Raw genomic sequence first — 14,616 nt, 5'->3', positions numbered from 1 at the left:
GACACACTGCGGCCCTCATCCTTCTAGACCTCTACACATCCTTCGACACCATTGCACACCACACCCTGGCAGCCAGACTCCACGACTCCGGCATGAGAGGAACCGCCCTCGACTGGATCCGCTCCTTTCTCACCAGCAGAACCCAAAGGATCCAACTCCCTCCCTTCCTATCTGAACCTACAGAGATCAACTGCAGAGTACTCCAAGGATCCTCACTCAGCCCCACGCTCCTCAACATTTACATTGTCCCCCTCGTCGCCATCATCAGACAGCATGGGCTCAGCATAGTATCCTACATCGACGGCACTCAGCTCATCCTCTCTCTCACGAAGAACCCCGAAGCCACCAGACCCAGCTTCCAAAAAGGAATGAAAGACATCGCAGTCTGGACGAGCGACAGCTCCCTAAAACTGAACTCAGAGAAGAGAGAGGTCCTCATCCTGGGACCCTCCCCCACTGCATGTGACAACTCCTGGTGGCCCCCTGCCCTCGGAAACCTACCCACCACGATGGATCACACCGAGAGCCTCGGCATCATTCTAGACTCCTCCCTCACCATGACCCACCAGGTCAACGCCTTCGCCTCTCCTGCTTCAACACCCTCTGCATCCTTCGCAAGACCTTCAAGTGGATCCCCCAAGCAACAGAAAGACCGTCACCCACAGACTCGTAGCCAGTGGACTGGAGTACGGCAACGCCCTCTACGCATCAACGAAGCCCTGCTACACAAACTCCAAACCATCCAGAACATTGCAGCCAGACTCGTCCTCAGAACCCCACAACACAAACACATGACTCAGCACCTATGAGACCTCCGCTGGCTCCCCATCGAAAAGAAGGTCACCTTCAAGCTACTTACCCACGCCTACAAATCCCTCCACAACATCGGAGCCAAATACCTCAATGACAGAGAATCCTTCCACATACCCAAAAGGAACCTCTGCTCCGCTGACCTCGCCCTGGCAGAAACCCTATGCATCTGCAGAACTAGAGCAGGTGGAAGAGCCTTCTCCTACATAGCAGCAAAGACCTGGAATGAGCTACCAGTCAACATCAAACGCTCCACTACACTGCACACCTTCAGAAAGAACCTCAGGACATGGCTCTTCGACTGATCCGGAGCTGCACTCCCCCCATCCCCAGCAACTTGAGACCCTCACAGGTGAGTGGCGCGATTTATAAACCCCTGATTGATTGATTGATTGATTATCTTGGTTGAAAAATACAAGGCTGAAAAGAGACACTGAGTCGTCCAAACAGTGTATCTGTGCAACAATTCTTGATCCTGGCTACAAACAGTTACTGGCCACTTTCCTTCCCTTTTCAGAAGGGGATGCTTCACAGTACAAGATGTTGAATGCTGAGCAAGCCAGCGACCTGGAAGAAGAATGGATGGAAATTAGAGGTCCACTCCTGGGCAAAAGTTCTGGGGTGCAACCTTCAACTTCCATAGAGGGCAGTGCCCTTGGCTCACAGCAGCCAACTCCAGCAACAAGAACTCCAGCAACAACCACAATAAGGAGCATTAGCCCTAACCTCTGCAATGGCTTGGTTTCAAGTGGCAGGTCTTACGTCCCATGCAGAGGTGAAGAAAAAAGATGTCGAGCAAATTGCATCACCAGTGACCATTCAGAGGATGGTCCAGGACTATCTGGATGATCCAACAGAGGTCTATCTGGATCAAAACCTATTGGTGTATTGGTATGGGAAGAGGGACAAATGGCCAGTGCTCACCAGGCTGACAATAAAGTATCTGGCTTGTCCGGTAGCCAGTGTGTCTGCTTAGTATGTGTTGTCACAGTGAGAATGCACAATCTCTCCCCTCAAATGTGAAGAGATTGAACATGATCAAAATGAACCAACACTTTATACCACCAAATTACACCACACCCGAAAAACCAGAGGGAAGGATGAGGGTGATGTGTCTGACTCAGGTCATAGTAGTATGTTAGCTAACCAATGTCTGGGTGAACCACCTGAGTTTGAGGACAAACTCTACTTCCCTGACTTAGTAGGCCATCATAGAACTTTCTATCGCCAAACTGCTTTGCCCAACACAAAAAAGAAAAAACATGGATATAGCTAGGGGAACATTATATATTTTGTTTGTTTATGTCCGACTGACATATGCAGTCTCACCGGTTTGAGCACATGTGTGGCTAGATTGGAGTTGTACCAGTGCGCAGTAAATAAGCCTCCCGCCCTCCCCATTGCCTTGAATGACCTTGGAGAGACAATCCCTGCCTCAGTCCCATGCCTATCCCTTTTTGCAACCCCCAGCAGGACTGCCAAGAACATTTGATTTACAAGTCTGCCCAATGAGTGTTGCGTGCATCAAAGAGGATCAAGAATTTGAGATGCAATTGTGTACCACCCTGCTTGGATTGGAACAGGTAACTATTGCACCAATGAGCGATATATTATTGAGTGATAGGGTTGTGAGTTATGATTTACGTGGTGGCAGACAATCAGGGAGGGTGTTCAACTATAATTTGTAAGCTTGATTGTGATGATTTGAAATGTTTGTGGCCTGATGGGTGATCATTTTTTCTAAAGGTAATTTGCTCTTCCACTTTGTCACTTAGCGAGATTGGCTTGCTGAGTTCAGCTCTTTTTTTCTGGTTTACACTCTTCAAAGACCAGACCAGTCCATTTAGTTAACACACCCAAATCTACACACTAAAAATGACTCAATGTTTCTCTTCTTGTTCATCAGCAGCAGTGCACTATAGGTCGAGCTACCCTCATTTGATTTGGGAGTTGGGACAGAGTTGGAAAGATTCATCATTAGGAGTCAGGAGGATGATGGAAGGACTCAGGGAGCGACCACCTCAACACCAACCTGAAGAAGGAAGTTATCAACTTCAGGGAAACCAACATCTATCAGGACTTTAAAATCTTCAGGAGTCAGAGCGACATGCCGCGATTGAGACGCTGGTTTTCCAATACCGCGTACCGTGTGGTTAAGTTCCTGCAAGCATAGTACCTGGATAATATGAAGCCCTGATCCGTTAGCCCAAAATGGGTCAATGATTAAGGTATAAAAGGACTCCGCAGGAGCAAAATCCAAACTAAACCAACGCGGATTAGCTCAAAGGTTTAAGCCCGGATAGAGACGGGCAGAAGACATTTAAAGGCAAAGCTTATAAAGATATCTCACTTTGAACAATCGTTGTTGAAAATTTGGATATAACGCAGCCAGAGAAAGAGGTTGCTGACAGCTTTTATCTGCTCAGCGATAATACATTGTACAAAAAGATGTTATTCATCATGGCTTCCTGATGAAGGCTGTAGAGCCAAAACACGCATAGGTCACTATCGGTAGAACTCCATTAGCTATGTTGTATTTGCACATGTTTCTATTTAATTAGCCTAGCTGAATTGAAATTTCTGATCTTACTCTGACAAGCCATGAAGACCTAGAATGTTTGGCCATTTATGCAAATTGAAATAACTGCGATTCTCAATGGGCCATCATATTATCATGTATTAAAAAGGGAAATGGTACTGTTTTATAATAGAATGAAGATGTATCTGTACACTTTATAGGTCCGGTTCCCATACGAATCTATAATCCCATTGTATTTATTCTAGAAGTATGAATGTGGAAGTGTGAATGAACATCTAGACTTGTATCATCACTCTTTAGTTGGAGACATATATCGCTCTTTTAAAATATGTATAATCATGAATAATACACTTTGGATTATGTATTAATTTAATATACTTTGATCATGTTTTATGCACTATTTGTATATTTGATACCATTAAATTGCTTTTGATATAGATCCTGATCGGTGCTCTTCCATTGATTTCTTCATTTATATGCCCATATTCTTAACAGTTACCTAAGTATTTATGTATACATTTGTTGTTTAATCCCTGATTTAGGAACGCATCCAATTACAGGGATACCCTCTTTTTGTACAATTCAGTGTCATACTCATTCCTTTATTTTCTTTACAACAGATTGATGATCATGTCTGCCCCATCGCCCTGATGAATATTGTTCTGGTGCAGTGTTTGTCTTTGTCACATCTTTCCCAACTCCCCTTTCACCTTCCATTCATCAAACCCCTAATCCTCTTCCCACAGACTGTGTTATTTATTGAGTTGTGACTTAATGTATACCATAAACGGCTCACACACTTGGTGGGGAGGATGTGGTGAAAGCAACACCATGTCACTGTGGGATCGTCTTTTACCAGAACAATAGCCCATAGTGGCCCCATTTACCCACCCACACATAAAAGTGATCCATATTTTAGATTTAGAAGAACATCATTCATCAACATCATCATTCAGGCCTTGTGAGTCTATCTCTAACTCCACTACCCCTTACTCAAGAATTTCGTAATTTTAGTTTTAATTCAATACTAGCTCCCTATTGCTCAGAAGGAGTTAATATTGCTAGGTTTTGTTTTCATATCAGGTCTTCTTGGTTGTGTCATGGTGGTAGTCTGGTCTTAGTCTTTCTGAAGTTATGATATAAATATTATAACCCATGAACTCTGTGTTTCCTTTCAATCTAGTTGTCTGTGATGGATAATACTTTGATTAATTCTACAGTTAGAGTTCTCCTAAGTGCGAGTGGGACCTAACTTGAGATTCCTTCCCCGTTAACACGTTAGCCTGCTACTATTACCACCACCATAAGATGGCACCTTTGGAAACCCTGAAGTAAGAAGACCGAGAGAGGTAGAGCCCTTGCTTCATTTATTCTGGTAAGAGAACTATGGAGTGTTGTTGCAGGCAATATAGGCAATGGGAATCCCCCCTAGTGGTCAATATAGTTGCATAGGCGGGTATGACAAAGGTATAACTAACTGGTATAGACTTTTTAAAGCAGATTTTAAAAAACAGCCTGAGCTAAAAGGCAGAAGTGCAAAGTAAATCACTCAAAAATGATTTGAGGTATAAATAAAGTAAAACAATTGTTTATTACCCTTAAATTACTTTTAACAATAAAACCTACCTCTACCACCCACAACAGGCCCACCTCTCTCCCCAACTCACCCCACCCCCAACCGATGTCCAAATAAAAATTAAATATCCAAAATCCGGTCCCAAGTCCCTTTCCCACCCTCTATACCCACAACCAAAGTATCTGCCCCAAAACAAAAAAATAAAAAAGGGCTCAGAAGAAGGCCTCCTCTACAAGGGTCCGGAGGCATGCAAGATTTTGCCACATCCAGGCGATCATCTGTTCTATTTGCCCCATACGCTGCAGGAGATGAGACAGCAAACTAGCAGTCTGAACGAGAGGAGGGACAGCAGTGATGAGTAAGAGGGCCCCTGACAGCTGGCGGTGGCACTGGTGATGATGTTGTCAGGAGGCTGGAGGCTGCAGCTGGCAGAACGGGGGCCCAGGGCAGCAGCAGATGCTTCTGCCTCCTCCATCGATATTCTTGCTGAATCGTCTATAGCCTCTGCCACCACAGCCAGGCCACTATCTCAGGAGATGCTGGGGAGAGGTACTTTTGTGTCATGGTGGTGAACCAGCAGGAGTAGCTATATCGAGAAAAAAGACAACTTGTAAACAATACTCTGTGTAAACACTTGTTTAAAATTAACTAGTGGCACAGATGCAGTACATGCTGGTCCGCTAGGGCCAGTGGAATTTGATGTGATTAGGAGAGTCACAGGGATATTTTTTTACACACACATACCTCACATAAAAAGCACTGATTGGCTAAAAGAATTGAGATACAATAACACCAGATTTAAAACAAAGTGATTTTACTTGTTTGTTTAAAGGCTTTTTCTAGTAAAAAAAAAAAACTAAACAGACATTATGGAGTCTATTATAATGGTGGGAGGATCGCCACTGCCCGTATGGCGGTGGTGATCCGCCCACCATTATTCTCCGCCCACCTCCCATTTCCCCCCGCCATATTAGGATGGCGGGGGGAACCCGGCGGACGGAAAGACTGTCTGCCGTTTTCCTGCTGGTCTCACAGGAGACCGGGCAGAAAAGGGATCTAACATGGTGGCGGTGTCTGCAAGACACCGCCATCCATATTAGCAGGCAGGCGGAGATGTGGCTTTCCATGGCGGAGTTGCCGCCATGGAAAGGCATGCGGTCTTTGCCTATGGGGGCCAGTAGCGGGCCCCCAAGTTGTTTGGGGGTTGGGGGGTGCACATGGGGTGTACCTATGGTACCCCCCTGCAATGGCATTGACAAAGTGGCAGGCACCGCGCGGTGCCTGTCACCTTGTGAATGCCAATGGACGACGAGTATTCCCAGCATTGTGGCAGCGGTGTTGTGAGCACCGCCCGCCACAATGCTGGGAATAGGGGATGCCACCGCCACGGTGGCGGTGCCATCCTAATTGCCGGTGCGGGAACGCCGCACCACTGGCGGGTGGTCCCAGCACAGCTAGGGTCCGCCATCTTAATAGGCCCCTATCTGTTGAAAAAACTAAATAAATTACCTCTCATTAACGAGTTATGCAATATGCACTATGGAGTACAAGTTGCTGTGCAAAATTAATGAAAGCATGGTAGCTAGTGCATCGGTTACTTTGCTACTCTCTGCAGTCTGTTGCTGGGGCAGCTGTAATGGACAATTATCTTACTTTAATTCCAATGGCCCTTCCAATGGCCCTGCTCTTCTACAAATGCCTTTGAAATTCTACCCAGACTCCAAAGCGGCAGATTAATAATAATTGAGATACTAAGTCACAAATGAAATGCGGATACTCTGTCAGCTGTAAGATGACGGTGGGAGAAACGATGCACGGCACTACAAGGAAAGGAACTGGATGTATAGATTGTATTTGGCATGCTCGTCACAGAGTATCCCATCCGCCAAATCTGAAATCAGGCACTTAGTCCTACTTTACTCTCTGGCCTCCCACTCCACCACAAATTATTTTCATCAAATTCATTTGTTTGGCAGTAAGGAAAGGAAACTTATCTGACTCTACTGCAGGATAAGTTAGAGGGAATAGGCCCTGTGTTCCGTTTGCAAAGCATTAAAAACGTTGTAAATGCCTGCAGCAGATGTACATTGCAAAATCAGCACTGTAGTCATGAACTGAACCATGCTGCACTTGGGTCATTGGTGCCGAAATGCCATGGGTAGGGAGGGATGTGATGAATGATGATGGTTAGGATACATTTCTGCCTTGTTTAACAAATACAGTGAGTTGAGGGAGTAGAACAAAAAATAAAATACCCCCCTTTTGAACCATAGCTTTTATGAAACCAAGTAAGCGAAGCAGATGAGTATATTCCTTTTCAGAACAGCTCCCTTGTTTCTTCATCCAAGCAATTATTAATTCACCCTTTCATTGTTCTATTCACCCATTGATAGACTCCATTTAAGCTTTACTTTCTCTCATCCAGTCTTTCACCAAAATGTCCAAACCATATATACACATCCATATGTTCATTTAATCAGTATCTACTCATTCAATGATCCATTCAGCCATCCATCCATTTCCCCACCCAACCATCCTTTCACCCATGCATGCATCCTTTCACTCATATACCATTTCACTCATACTTGAATTTGAATTTGAATTTGAATTTAAAATTTCTTATAGAGCGCTCATATACCTGCGGTTTCTTGGCGCTATTACTGACAGGATCCTAGTTAAAAAGCAGTGGGAGCAAGAGAGTTGTTATTCGAAAGATTTCGTGAATAGGTAGGTCTTAAGTTGTTTACGGAATTGTGGGTAAAGAGAGATGGTGCGGAGTTCAAGGGGAAGAGAGTTCCAGAGGGTCGGGGCGAGGGTGGCAAATTTAGAACCTCCCCACTTCTTTCTCCGATAGCGTGGGATGGTGAGGAGGGACTGGGAGGACGAACGAAGTTCCCTGGTGGGGATATAGGAGACAATCTCGGAGGAGATGAATTCAGGTGCGAGTCCGTGTCGAGCCCGGAAGGTGATGGAAGCAAGCTTGAATTCAATTCTGGCTCGCACAGGGAGCCAGTGAAGTGATTTCAGGAGCGGGGTAGAGTGGTGGAATTTGGGGAGTTTAAAAACCAGGCGGGCCGCCTGGTTTTGGATCTGTTGCAGGCGACGCAAACTGTAGGCGGGTAAGCCGGCATACAGGGCGTTGCCGTAGTCCAGGCGGGATACCACCATGGCCAGGATGATGAGTTTTAGAGCAGAAAAGGTGAAGAAACGGGACACCCTACGTATAGTGCGCAGTGAAAGAAAGGAAGAAGATACCACAGAGCTAACCTGGGAGTGAAGGGTGAGTTGAGAATTAAGTTTTATGCCAAGTGTTTTAACTGAGGAAGCGGGGGTAGGAGGAGGGCCAAGAGAAGGGGGCCAGAAAAGAGGGGACCAGGGGCTGGATGAACCACCCGTCAACACCAACTCGGTTTTGTCAGGGTTGAGTTTAAGGTGGTTGTGGTTCATCCAGTCCCTGAAGTGAAGCATGACAGATTGAAAGTTTAGAATAGAGGAAGGAGAAGACAGATTGAAGACAAGCTGGAGGTCGTCCGCATAGTTAAATACGCCGACCTCCATCTGTTGAAGAGAGAAGATTAGGGGAGCAATGTACAGGTTAAACAGGAGGGGAGAAAGGGAGGAACCTTGGGGAACCCCGCACTGAACTTTCCGGACGTCCGCCGTGAAGTCACCCAGTCGAACAGCCTGGGTGCGGTCGCTCAGGAAGGAGGACAACCAGACCAGGGCGGTCCCCCCGATCCCCGCCGCTCCGATACGGGAGAGGAGGATGGTATGATCCACCGTATCGAAGGCGGCTGAGAGATCGAGGAGCACAAGGGCCTGGCGCTGATTGGTGTCCATGCCCTCCCTGAGGGTGTCCAGGACCGACAGGACAACGGACTCCGTAGAGTGTGCGGGACGGAAACCGGCTTGACGGGGGGCAAGAGCACCATAATTCTCCACAAAGGAGCTCAGAGCGCAGGTTACGTGGCGCTCGAGCACCTTGGCCAAGAATGGTAGGAGGGAGATAGGACGGAAATTGGCGGGGACAGAGGGATCTGCCCCGGGTTTTTTAAAATAGGCACAATTACCGCAGATTTCAAGGGTTTAGGGACGATGCCTTGGGCGAGAGAGCTGTTAAGAAGATGAAGGGGAGGGTCAGGACAGGAAACAAAAATATGGCGGAGAATGTGAGCGGGACAAGGGTCAAGGGGAGAGCCGGATTTGACCAGGGGAACCAAGGTGATCAGGCTCTCCCGAGTGATAGGGGGAAGTGAGGAAAGCTCGCCCTTCGGGGGGGGGGCATTGGGGGTCGACAAAAGAGGAGGAGGGTGGCGGGATGTTAGCCTTGATGGTGTTGATTTTGTGAATGAAATAGTTGTTGAGGGAAGAACAGAGTGCTTCGGAGGGGGCCGGCTTAAGAGTAGTTCTGTCCGAGAACGCTAGGTTGTGGACGATGGTGAATATCTCCTTGGACTGATTTTCCGCGGCTAAGATTTTGGAGGAGAAGTAAGATGTTTTTGCCTCCAAGATGTCTTTTTTATACTGGCTCAGGGTGTTAGTATAGACCAGTTTCAGGGTGGGGCAGTAATTCCTTCTCCATGCCCGCTCCGCGCGGCGAACTGTTAATTTGGTGGTCTTAAGCTCTTCGGTGAACCACCTATTGGCGTCCTTGTCGCGTTTGGAGGTAATGCGCTTGAGCGGGGCAAAAGCATCGCGTCCGTTGGAGAGCCACTGATCTATGGCGTCGACCTGGGAAAGAGTGGGAAGACCCTGTAAGGGGGGGAGGGACGAGGTGAGGAGGGAGGAGAGATTCTCCAGGTTAACACGACCCCATGAACGGACCCAGGTGTTTTTAGGCCGGGGGGGGTTAGCTGGAGGGTGGATAGGAATAAGGAATGAGATTAGGTGGTGGTCCGACCAGGAGCAAGGGGTAATAAAGAGTGAATCCACAGGGCAGTTCAGGGACCAGATCTGGTCGAGTATATGACCTTTGATGTGAGTGGGGGAGGAGACGTGGGGAGTGAAGTTGAGGGAGTGAAGGGTTTCGGAGAATTCCTTGGAGGATGGGCACTCCGCGAAATCGGAGGGCCAGAAATTAAAATCGCAGAGGAGCAGAATAGAAGAGTTGTTGATTGTGATGGTGGCCAAGACCTCCAAAAAATCTGGAAGAAACTGTGAGGGGGACAGAGGGGGACGGTAGGTGAGGAAGCAGGTCAGGGGGGGAGAGGTGGAAACTGTGCGGATCACCAGGAATTCAGTTGTCGCGATGTTGGGTAAAGATAACATTTGAAAGGGAAGATTGGTGCGTGCGATGACCGCCACGCCACCCCCGGCCCTGCCGGAAGGGCGATCCGCCCTGAGGGCATAGTAGGTGGCCGATAGGGTGGATAGTAGGGCAGGGAGGGAGTCATCGCAGAACCATGTCTCAGTCAGAAAGAGAAGGTCGGGAGCATGGAGATCCAGTAAAACTGAGAGTTCATGTGCATGGGCAACAGCAGACCGGGTGTTGAGATAAAAGGCTGTGAAGGCATTGGGGGGTGATGGGGGGGCGGTGCTACAAGACCCGGAAGGGGTGTCAACTGTAGGGGAAGGACAGAGAACGGAAGAAGCAGAGGAAAGACCCAGGGAGGAGATGCGAGAGCAGATAGAGTCCGAAATGGACCAAGGGCCCTGGTAGCAGCGAAGTTGGTCGGGGGAATAGATGATACGCGGGGCAGAGTGACGAGCCCCGGCCGGTCGCGGACGAGCGCAGACGAGCTTGCCTTAAGCGCGCCTTCGGCGCGCAATCGTCGCGCCCGCTGCGCTCGTCCGCTGCGCTTCCTGCCAAGGCACATGATTTATGGAGAAGAATCAGGGAATCGGAGGGGGCGTGGCCAACCGAGGGGGCGTGTCGGAGGCGCGCCTCGCCCTTGTGAATGGCGGCAAGAAGAAGGGGTCGTAGCAGCGTGGAGCGCTGTTTGGAGGATGTCAGCACAGGTAGGTAGAGAGCAAAGTAGTAAAAACACAGTATAACATCCAAATAGTTAAAAAGATCGCGGAATCTAGCTCCCGGCTTTCCGCCTCAGGAGTCCGTTGTCAGTGCAGCGCCCAGCGTTTGGCGCGCACTATTTATAACGTGGCGGGGGGGCGTGGCCAACCGAGGGGGCGTGTCGGAGGCGCGCCTCGCCCTTGTGAATGGCGGCAAGAAGAAGGGGTCGTAGCAGCGTGGAGCGCTGTTTGGAGGATGTCAGCACAGGTAGGTGGAGAGCAAAGTAGTAAAAACACAGTATAACATCCAAATAATTAAAAAGATCGCGGAATCTAGCTCCCGGCTTTCCGCCTCAGGAGTCCGTTGTCAGTGCAGCGCCCAGCGTTTGGCGCGCACTATTTATAACGTGGCGGGGGGGCGTGGCCAACCGAGGGGGCGTGTCGGAGGCGCGCCTCGCCCTTGTGAATGGCGGCAAGAAGAAGGGGTCGTAGCAGCGTGGAGCGCTGTTTGGAGGATGTCAGCACAGGTAGGTAGAGAGCAAAGTAGTAAAAACACAGTATAACATCCAAATAGTTAAAAAGATCGCGGAATCTAGCTCCCGGCTTTCCGCCTCAGGAGTCCGTTGTCAGTGCAGCGCCCAGCGTTTGGCGCGCACTATTTATAACGTGGCGGGGGGGCGTGGCCAACCGAGGGGGCGTGTCGGAGGCGCGCCTCGCCCTTGTGAATGGCGGCAAGAAGAAGGGGTCGTAGCAGCGTGGAGCGCTGTTTGGAGGATGTCAGCACAGGTAGGTGGAGAGCAAAGTAGTAAAAACACAGTATAACATCCAAATAGTTAAAAAGATCGCGGAATCTAGCTCCCGGCTTTCCGCCTCAGGAGTCCGTTGTCAGTGCAGCGCCCAGCGTTTGGCGCGCACTATTTATAACGTGGCGGGGGGGCGTGGCCAACCGAGGGGGCGTGTCGGAGGCGCGCCTCGCCCTTGTGAATGGCGGCAAGAAGAAGGGGTCGTAGCAGCGTGGAGCGCTGTTTGGAGGATGTCAGCACAGGTAGGTAGAGAGCAAAGTAGTAAAAACACAGTATAACATCCAAATAGTTAAAAAGATCGCGGAATCTAGCTCCCGGCTTTCCGCCTCAGGAGTCCGTTCTGTTCTTTCCCATTTCCATCCACCCATAATTTTTGACGTTCATTATATGAGCCTTTGTCTTTTGTGTTTCAGACAGAAGAGGCCATAGGAACTCAACCACTGCTGTAGCTGCTAGAGTGGGGGGGTTTATGAGTCATGAGTCTCATGATGTCCTTGTAGGTAGTGAGTATGATAGTAATTGTCAATAAGAAAGCAATGTGACTTATCACCACCCATCCCTGATGCCACTGTGTCTCCCCCCTCCAACTGCCTCTGCCTCTGCAGTATAACTGGCCAGCACTAGTGGTCTGTGTGGCTAAAAAGATTATTACACATTTTTAGATGCCAGATACTCCTCCCCTTATTTTTTTTTAAATAAAAGAAAACACAACCACAATACATCACTACAGTTCGGTTAGCAGTATCTTCTATCAAAAATATCACTTTGGCCATATTGTAAGTTGACAATGTTAAAAAAGGCAGGTACTCAAGCCAACCAAAACTTTTTATACTGGCTGGGCAGAACTGTAGCCTATGAGGATGACTCTGAGTCATTGTAGTGCAATTAAGTGGTGGGATAATGGTCAACGAAGGACATATGGTGTTGGTTGTCAAATGCAATGGGACCTCATACTTTCCTGCCATGCTGCAATGTCATTAAAACTGCTGGTATACTGTATAAACGAATTAGAGCACAACATTGGTAGGGGGTCCACCATGACAATGGCCACTCTCTTGTTAACTGTTAGAGCATGAGCAAGAAAGAGAAAGCCTTCTCAACAAAAATGTGTGACTTGGGGCGTCAATCTTCACAGTAGAGTACCAAACATCTTACAGTATCACAAGATGTATAGGGGAGAGGGAAAGCAAACTCCTCACAAATTAGCAGGAGTGGCAATTTTGGGTTATTTGGGGTTTTAGGAGAGGGTTTCAATGGGTCCACAAGCCAGGCAGCAATGGCTCTCAGTGTGTATCAGACATTGTTTGGAAGAGTGGATTGAAGGAGGGGCATCTTTTACCACAGGTCTTCTTGAGACCTGGATGTGGGAGGGGTAGGGGGATTAAAAGTTGATTTGTTGTGATTTGAAAGAGAGATCTGTCAGTTGAATCCAAGATGTGTGGTACTAGTGGCTTTACAAGTTAAGATAATCTACAGAAAAAGGGAGGCTAAAGTGAGAAGTTTGGGGAAATGTTTGATGAACAGGCCCTATGATCATACTCACTTCCTACATACATCTCTGGTAAGGCATCTGGAATAGGGCAGCACCACATGTGGCTGCTAGGTGCCTCTACATTGTGGTAAATAAAATATTACGCTCTCAGACTTTTAAATATTATCAATAGGATCATGCATAAAGCAAGAGGCTGAGTCTGTGGTATCAGATTCATAAAGGGATTTATTCCAATAACTCGAGTCAAAGGGAGAATATCTCCATCACCAAAAAGGATCTGGACGGGGCTGAAAAGTATTCTCAATATTCTCAAAACATTATTCACAGAGTACAGTATATATACATTTCTCAATTGTACGTAAGCAAGAGAGCAAGAGAGAATGAGATAAGAGCATGTGGGCGTGTAAGTAGGCGTGAAGGTGGGCGTCCATGTGGGCGTCCACTTGATGATAAGGGGTAAATTGTCATGTGTGGGTGGATACCTGGAGATGATTTCGCAATGTCAGCAGAAATACTTGGCAGAGATGCGCGCGCAGCAGCATGACGTGTGATAGACGTGCAACTAGAGGGTGAAAGGGACTTGACATTTAGCTCTACATGTGGAGACAAAAGTCTGGGGTTATGTCAACCTAATCCCAAATCATATCTAATATCCTATGTTTAAAGAACTGTGTTATCCACAAGGGAAGGGCTCTCGGACAGAATCTATTCTATACTGACTGTGTGTGCGTGTACAAGCGTCTAAGTGTCTATATGAGATGCAAGGGGCAGAAACTTTCCATGGTAACAGGGCTATGAATTACTTGCATGAGGACAGAGAGGCCGGGCCTTTTGCTTGGTAGCTGGAAGAATGTTTACTTAAACTACTAGACAGGAATGCATCGGCTGAGGAGCAAAATAGATAATTCGAAGGTGAAATACAGCTCTTGGCAGAGAATAGGCTGATGTCAGGCTTCGTGGGCCGCGCAGAGAATGAGACAGAGTTCATGGTCACAGATGCGAGCTCAAGCTGAAGCTGTCAGAGGCAGAGAGCAGGGAAAGGCTTTGAGGACAGAATCGGGCCTACTTGCCTGAACTGTAAAAATGGAGTAACTTAGCCATAAAAAGTCGGTGGCCTTTCATACTTAGGAATCGAATATCCAGCCCATTCATGGCGGATCTGACAGAGGACATGTTAACGGTGGACGCACATGTGTTTGCGTCTTCGAAACTGGAACTGGAGGGAACATACATGTACTTGTAACATGCATATAGAACCGTTGGGGTCCAAGATAGGGGACATAACTGACCAGGAAAATCCACATTTCCACATTCCCTCCTTGTCCCCTACTTGCCCTTCAAGAGATATCAATCTTCATCAATCCATTGATCTGTTCATATAGCATCATTTGTTCTTCTTTCTTCTTCCGTGATCTTGAATGAAATCTTGGTGGTGGAATACACGATG

This window comes from Triturus cristatus, chromosome 6 (assembly GCF_964204655.1).
Source record: "Triturus cristatus chromosome 6, aTriCri1.1, whole genome shotgun sequence".
NCBI classification, from domain to species: domain Eukaryota; kingdom Metazoa; phylum Chordata; class Amphibia; order Caudata; family Salamandridae; genus Triturus; species Triturus cristatus.
The sequence above is the reverse complement of the archived record's forward strand: the minus strand, read 5'-3'. Positions refer to the sequence as shown.